Genomic DNA, 8,525 nt, shown 5'->3' on the forward strand with positions numbered 1-8,525 from the left:
GGGACAGCACAGTTCTAGAAGTTATAGCAAGTTACAGAATATTTGTCCTGAAAGGGACTAGAAGCTGGCCAAACACAAGCTCCTCCATAACAGAGGACAAGTCCCGGGCCTGGCGATGCCACTGCCTTGTCCCAAGGCCCAGCGGATCCTGTGCTGCATCTGGAGCCAGAACCGAAGCTGGCGGAAGGACTTCGCACCTCGTCTTACACGTGGCATGTCTTGTGTTCCGGGCGACTCTAAACTCTATATTAGCATCTCTTATTTTTTTCATACTCCCGCAAAGGGAAGTGTTTTTTGTTTTGTTTTCTTTTGTCTTTGTTTTGGGCACATTCTCTTAAAAATGAGAAGAATAAAGACCTTCTTAGAGGAGGTTCACACACTCAGGAGCGGGGCCCCGAGGGAACGGGGATGTCCCCGTGGAGCCAGAGAGGCGCCCGAGGCTCCGTAAACCACGCTGTCGGTTCCCTCCAGGTCTGGTGGACCGGCTGCTTTCTTGCCGGCTCTGGACTCTCCTGGCCAGCATCAGTTACGCTTGCTACTTGGTGCACCCTATCCTCATCATGCTCTACAACGGGCTTCAAGAAACGCTGATTCACTTCACTGACACCAACATGGTGAGTCCCCGCTCTCGGCTCTGGTGTGACTCTGCTGGAGCCACAAAGCCACTGGCTGGGGGAGTAGTGGGTTCTGTTGTTGTTTCGAGGAGCCTGTTTTCCTTTGTTTTATTTGAGGGAGCGCTTCAGGATAATATCTTTCTTTGATTGTATTTACTCTAGTTTTAATGTTCAGGGCACTCTGTCTTACAGATGCATTTCGTACAGCCAGGAATCTGGTAGTAAGATTGCATCCACTCTGCCCCTTTTTCTCTCCAGTTCTATCTTTTCTCTGGACACTGTTTGCTGACCTTCGTCACTGGGCTGGCCCTGACGCTGTGCATTGAGAAACCATGTCAGGAATTGAAGCAGCACCTGCTGGGACCAATGCCTGCAGGGCCATGAATGTTCTGGTACAACCCGGAAGAATGGATGGGTTCATTCTGTGGGTGATGAGCGAAAGCAGGCGTGGCCTCGTTTATGTAATGGATGTTGTCCCCCCGGCAAGGGGTGTGAATCTGATTTTGTGAATGTTTAAGATGTACAACTTCTCTGTGCTTAATACGTGAAAGAGTTCTGAGTGTTTACTATATAAAAGGGTTCTGTGATAGCCTACCTAGTAGCACAATAATCACCCTCTGATATACCTTTTCAGAAAAAAACAAAAAACAAAAACAAAAAAACAACCTGGATTTTTGGGGTCTTGTCCTCCATGTATTTTCTATACCGATGATCATAGGAAAACCGTAATCTAGCAAATTTAATGCAATCTCGGTTATAATGTTCACTTTTCTTGGTAAAATCACAGTATGTAGTTTTTCACATCGTGATTGTCTTTGTGTTATCATGATACCCTTGTAGACTTGTAACTTTACCCTGGTGCCTCAGGATTGTATGACCCACTGGCGTGCACAATTCATGAGTGCATAGTGACAGGCCTTCCAAACATTATCTATTTTACAGTGTGGTCCCTGTTAGGGGTTGAATGTGTCCGCTGAAAACGATACAAAGTCCAAATCCTCTAGTACCTTAGAATGTACCCTGTTTGGGGGTTGGGGTTTTATAGAAGTAATCAAGTTAAAGTGAGTTCATGGGGGCAGGTGGCCCTAATCCAATATGACTGGTGTCCTTATGAAAAGGGGACATCTGGACATGGAGACAGATCTGCACAGATGGAAGAAGGGGTGAAAATGTACAGGAATAAGGCATCCACCCACAAGCCAAGAAACCCCAAGGATTGCCAGCAGACCCAGAAGCCAGAGGAGGCAAGGAAGGACTCTCCCCTGGAGCCCTCAGAGAGAGCACAGTCCTGCCGACATCTTGAGTTAGGACTTCAGCCTTCTAGAACCGTGAGACGATACACATCTGTTGTGGTAAATCAGCCAGTGTGTGGTGCTTTGTTACAGCAACCCTAGCAAAGGAATACAGTCCCTCAACAAAACTCCCAGTGGAGAAGCGGGAGACCCGAGTGAATGGCTTCCATCCCAACCCCTCCGTTTGCAGCAGCGAGGCCTAGAAATGGAGAGATTTATAAGGCCAGGGTGTCCCAGTTGTCAGGCGTGTGTTCCTTCCTGGGTGTGTGATTTCATGTTAACCATCCCTACTCACATATGCTTATCACTTTTAACAACATTCTCGTGTACTCGAGAATCAAAGGATTTATTAACAATCACAGGGAGCTACAAGGAGCTAATTAGCACAGAATGCTCCCCACCTCTGTATGTACTATTTCTCTCCAAGTGGATCTGTTAGGAGGACCACTGGGCGGGGGAGAGGGCTGCTAACCTCAAATCCTTCAAAGGGCAGTTGACAGCTAACCTTGTCTTTTTCCAGCTCATCTCAGGGAGCCACATCTCCCGGAGGCCTGGTCTATTCTGCTGGCAGAATGTGCTGTGAGTGAGGAGACAAGTCCCCGCCTGGCATGTTTACGATCTGTATTAGAATGCACCAAGTTGGATCTTTGGGCAACCCCAAAGTTCATGGAATTCTTGGGAGCCCCCTGATGGCTGATTTGGCACCTGACCCCTCTGACTTAGGCCTCAGAGAGGATCTTGAGGGTGGGTGGCATTTACAGGAGGAACACTACACTCCGACGGACCCCAGTGGGAAATGACTCGCCTGCCAACATTGCTGGGCAGTCAAATTGCCAAGGGCTTCTAGTGGTGAGGCTAGAAACCTGGGGCCCATGGTAATAGCTTTCATAACTACTAGCGACATTGCTTTTGATAGTTTTTTTTTTTAAAGATTTTATTTATTTATTTCAGAGAGAGAATGAGAGACAGAGAGCATGAGAGGGAGGAGGGTCAGAGGGAGAAGCAGATCCCCTGCCGAGCAGGGAGCCCGATGTGGGACTCGATCCCGGGACTCCAGGATCATGACCTGAGCCGAAGGCAGTCGCTTAACCAACTGAGCCACCCAGGCGCCCCTTGATAGTTTTTTTTTTTTTTTAAAGATTTTATTTATTTATTTGAGAGAGAAAGAATGAGAGACAGAGAGCATGAGAGGGAGGAGGGTCAGAGGGAGAAGCAGACTCCCTGCTGAGCAGGGAGCCCGATGCGGGACTCGATCCCGGGACTCCAGGATCATGACCTGAGCCGAAGGCAGTCGCTTAACCAACTGAGCCACCCAGGCGCCCCTGATAGTTTTTTTTAATAAGAAAAAAATACCCTCTCCACTATTGCAATTTCATAAAATATAAAGTAGGGATAGAGAAATCCAATTTTGTTCTGGCTTTTGTTTCGATCCGGAATTCCCTAGGAGTTTAAGATTTATAGAATATGGGGACCTCCTTTGGATTCCGAAACAAACTGTAAAAAAGCATATGACATTTATGAGACAGTTGGAAATTTGAACACCACCTGGCTATTCGATGATATTAAGGACTTATTCATTTTTTTTTTAAGAAAGATTTTATTTATTTATTTGACAGAAACACAGCGAGAGAGGTAACACAAGCAGGGGGAGTGGGAGAGGGAGAAGCAGGCTTCCCGTGGAGCAGGGAGCCCGATGCGGGGCTCGATCCCAGGGTCCTGGGATCATGACCTGAGCCGAAGGCAGATGCTTAACGACTGAGCCACCCGGGCGCCCCAAGGACTTATTCATTTTTTTTTTTTAAAGATTTTATTTATTTATTCATGAGAGACAGAGAGAGAGAGAGAGAGGCAGAGGGAGAAGCAGGCTCCCAAGGAGCAGGGAGCCCAATGTGGGGCTCGATCCCAGGACCCTGGGATCATGACCTGAGCCGAAGGTAGACACTTAACGACTGAGCCACCCGGGCACTCCAAGGACTTATTCATTTTTTAATGTGGTCATGTTTTGGTATTGTGGTATTGTGGTCATTTTTTTTTTTTAACAGCCCTTATGTTTTTGATGCATACTGAAATATTTATGGACAAAATGATAAAATCTGGTATTTGCCTCAAAATAATATCAGGAGGAAGTGGGATAGATGAAACAAGATTGGGCATGTAGTGATCATTTTTGAAGCTGGGTGATGGGTATGTGGGACCTCATTATACTGTTTTTTTTTTCTATTTTTGTGTATAATAAACTCAAGCAAATATAATTATAAACTTGTGCAAATTTATAGAGACAGCAACATCAGCACAGAGTAAGCATCAAGTGATGGGTCCCTCCTCTAATTCTCCCTAAATTCTGAAATCCATGTTTCATCCCCACATACCAGCCCATGGATAAAAATAGGTCATATTGACCCTATAGTCACCCCCAGCAGATCTAAAGGAACTCCAGCCCTCCTTAAGTTCCTCCTGACTGGTCTTGGGAGAGTCCAGGAATGTCTCGCTTGTCTTATAAACACCCGGACCCTCCTAGCTCCTTTTTTTTAAAATTTTTTTATTGTTATGTTAATCACCATACATTACATCATTAGTTTTTGATGTAGTGTTCCATGATTCATTGTTTGTGCATAACACCCAGTGCTCCATGCAGAACGTGCCCTCCTCAATACCCATCACCAGGCTAACCCATCCTCCCACCCCCCTCCCCTCTAGAACCCTCAGTTTGTTTCTCAGAGTCCATTGTCTCCCTAGCTCCTTTTTTAATGGTGCTGGCTCTCCTTAGAGCTGCGCCCTCCCTCCATCCTGCCTTCAGACTGCTGAGAGCTGCTGGTGGGGCCAGCGCCTCCTACACCTGCTGTCCCCGCTCCACTCTTCAAAGCATGCCGCCTTCTCCTGACTTCTCTGGGCAGGAGGTGGGCTGGGCTGGTTGGGTGCTCAGGCCACCGTGTCCATTCACAGCACAAGTGATCTCCACAAATGGCACAGATAAGTCCCCTCTGCCCCCCTTGTGCCATCTGTGTTTTCTCATTCAGGCTTTGATGCAGGGCTGCTAAGTGCTCAGCATGTTTTTGTAGAAACTGCTCTTGCAGATTTCCCTTATTTTAATAGGGGTCGTTCTCCCTTGGATATACTATGAGTCTATGGGCGCCGGGATGGAGGGTGATCAGAGTGACAATTTCTTCCTCTTCACATTTACACCCTGTTCACCGCTAGCCCTGACCTGGCCCACAGCAGGTGTTCAATAAATGGCCGCTGAAATAGTGATGGAATCAACCCCTTCTTTTTTTAGGTGAATTCTTTCCCGGGAGCCTCCTCATGCATACAGGTAGGCACCTCTCAACCAGGTCTTCGATATGTTCAGTTTTTGTTTTTAAAGATTTTATTTGCCAGAGAGAGAGACAGCCAGAGAGGGAACACAAGCAGGGGGAGTGGGAGAGGGGGAAGCAGGGGGAGTGGGAGAGAGAGAAGCAGGCTTCCCGCCGAGCAGGGAGCCCGATGCGGGGCTCGATCCCAGGACCCTGGGACCATGACCTGAGCCGAGGGCAGACGCTTAACGACTGAGCCACCCAGGCGCCTCTAGATATGTTCAGTTTTATAAGAACCTTTCCCTCAAATGGCCCAACCAGACCCCCTTCCAGGGAAGGTCAAAGGTCAGATGCGCCAGAGTACTTAAAAGGATGAGAAGCCTTTAGAACTGTATTTCCTAGACCCCAACTGGGACTTAAAACAATGCTGTGCTAATATACACTCAGAGGCAGCCATTTTTGGTGGTCCACCCACCTTCAAGTCCCCCCGCCCCCGCTCCCGCCGAACAAACTCTGACGTTCTAGCATCAAGGCGCGCAGACAAAGAGGGTGGAACGGTCCAATGACTCCTACTCAGTAAAAGCCAGTTTTGTGTCCTTTGGTGCTTCTGCCGATGATTGGGCCAAGCGTGGTCATGTGACCCAGCTCTGACCAATGAGACTAAGCAGAAGTGTGCCGGGGACTTCCGGGAAAGATTGTCCTCGCTGAGACCGGCGGGGATGGGGGCGTGAAGCGGGAAGCCTGTCTTGTCCTCCCCTCCTGCAGTCTCGGGAGGGTGTGGTGCCGTGGGGAGTCGTGGCAGCATCCTGTGAAAGGGAAGGCGGCAGGGCCGACACACTGAGACTGATGGAGGGCCTGAGGGCTGCCCGGCACAGCTGAGGATGAAGACACCCTACAACAGCACGGTGTCTGGATCTGTGTGCTGAAGATTCCCGAGCCCCAGCACGCAGATCTCCACTCTCCAGGTAGGAGACTGGAAGTCGCTTCTCGGAGGATTCTGACTGGCCTAAGATGAAACCCTTAAAAATATTGACATAAGAGCTCTCCCCAAAGTGTCCTCGCCAGGTCCCTGCCAGTGCAGCTCACAGTCGACAAGTTCAAACCATAGGCTCAAAGTAGGGTGGCCACCTCATCCCCATTTGCTTGCGATTTTGTCGATTTTAGCACCGAAGCTCCTCCATCCTCACACACCCCTCCGTCCCGGGCAAACAGGGATGGGCGGTTACTGAGCTCATGTCCATCAGCTTTTTATTTTATTTATTTATTTTTAAGATTTTATTTATCCGAGAGAGAGACAAAGAGAGTGGAGGGAGGGGCAGAGGGAGAAGGAGAGGCAGAGAATCCCAAGCAGACTCTGCGCCGAGCCCAGAGCTCCATGCTGGGCTCCGTCTCACCACCCTGAGATCATGACCTGAGCAAAACCAAGAATTGGAGTCTTAACTGACTGAGCCACCCAGGCGCCCCTCTATCAGCTTTTTAGTTCCTCACTCTTAATGGTGAGCAGAACAACCAAGGTTCCCACACACCTGAGAAAAGTCTTTAACATCCGGAAGACTGAGTCTAAAATGAACACACAGAGCAAAGGAATTTGGAGGGAAAAGGTTATATGGGGAAAAGTAAAGCTACCAGAACTATTGCTGTCCTTGAAGAGATGAGAGAAGAGACTACCTCCGTAAAGATGCTGAGACAAAGTGATTCTTCTTTCTTTTATTCAGTCATTCCGTCAGTAACCAAATATTTCTAATAACCACCTATTTATAAGGACTTTAGGACTATTAATATGAATGTCAGAAATCCTGTTTTGAAGACGCTCTCATCTCTTAGGGCAGCCAGAGCTGGGAAGAATGGCCTGGGGCTGCATTTTGCTTTGGATTAAGGAAGGGACAAAGTGCTACATATTTTAGCAGATTGTGCAGTATAGATAGATCCTTATGTTTTTATTACTTAAAATGTCAATTGAATTTTTAAAATGTATTGATTATGACTAGGAATGTATTAATATATGCTTTCAAATAACAATAGAATTTTATGTAGTATTTCATTTTTTATTAGATAAGCTCACAAAATAATGTCTAATTCTGCACCTTTTGCTCCTGTGCTTATTAGATGAATTTTTTCTTTCTTTAATTTTAATTTTTTTAAAGATTTTATTTATTTATTTGACAGAGACAGAGAGTGAGTGGGGAGACGGACAGAGAGAGAGGGAGAAGCAGACTCCCCGCTAATCAGGGAGCCCAATGTGGGGCTTGATTCCAGGACCCTGGAATCATGACCAGAGCCAAAGGCAGACACTTAACTGACTGAGCCCCCCAGGTGCTCTCTTTTTCTTTTTTTAAATTGAGGTATAATTTATAAAAATTTATAAAAGTCTTTTGTGAGTTTGGACAAATGCATATAGTTGTCACCACCATGACCAAAATATAGGATTCCATCACCCCTCAAAATTTCTGGGGCTCCTTAACCTCTATACTTATCCCCAGCCCTTAGCAACTATCTATTTTTCATCCCTATAGTTCTGCCTTTTCCAGATGTACTTATTTTTTTAAAGTTTATTTTTTAAAAATATAAAATATTTCAAACATTCCAGCAAGTCTGAAGAAATGAAACCATTGCTAAGCCCACATATCCATCATCCCTAATAAACACAGGGTAACATTTTGTCATTTTTCTTTTCTTTTCTTTTTTTTTAAGATTGTATTTATTTATTTGACAGAGAGAGACACAGCGAGAGAGGGAACACAAGCAGGGGGAGTGGGAGAGGGAGAAGCAGGCTTCCCGCAGAGCAGGGAGCCCGATGCGGGGCTCGATCCCAGGACCCTGGGATCATGACCTGAGCCGAAGGCAGAAGCTTAACGACTGAGCCACCCAGGCGCCCCATCATTTTTCTTTCTAATGTGTTTCTGTTTTAAAAATAAAACATTGTAAACACAATTGTAGACCTCCTGCATCCCATTTCCTTCCTCTCCTCTTATCCAAGGTTCATCCATGTTTTTATATTTTTACTAATAACATGCATATGTCTATAAATGTTATATAGTATGTTGTTTTTAAGCACTATGTAATTGGATCCATGCTGTAATATCCTTCAAAATGCAATTTTTCCCATTAAACATAGTCTGTATAGCTGGCAATTCATTTCTAATGCTCATTGTGGTTTTTTGTGTTTGTTTTCTTTTGTTTTAAACAGTTTATTTATTTATTTGAAAGAGAGAGAATGAGAGAGAGAGCACATGAGAGGGGGGAGGGGCAGAGGGAGAAGCAGACTCCCCGCCGAGCAGGGAGCCCGATGCGGGACTCGATCCAGGGACTCCAGGATCATGACCTGAGCC

The 8,525-nt window shown here is 46.4% G+C and overlaps 1 non-coding gene across 1 annotated transcript; it reads left to right on the forward strand.

The window, feature by feature from the left end:
- The first annotated feature begins 252 nt into the window (after positions 1-252).
- LOC102747866 (uncharacterized) lies at positions 253-2,835 on the forward strand. The gene is made up of 2 exons (XR_014142693.1): positions 253-614; positions 873-2,835. It is a non-coding gene; the product is annotated as an uncharacterized LOC102747866 (transcript).
- The last annotated feature ends 5,690 nt before the right edge of the window (positions 2,836-8,525 follow it).

Source organism: Leptonychotes weddellii, unplaced genomic scaffold, assembly GCF_054177405.1.
Source record: "Leptonychotes weddellii isolate Sample4059 unplaced genomic scaffold, ASM5417740v2 HiC_scaffold_8463, whole genome shotgun sequence".
NCBI classification, from domain to species: domain Eukaryota; kingdom Metazoa; phylum Chordata; class Mammalia; order Carnivora; family Phocidae; genus Leptonychotes; species Leptonychotes weddellii.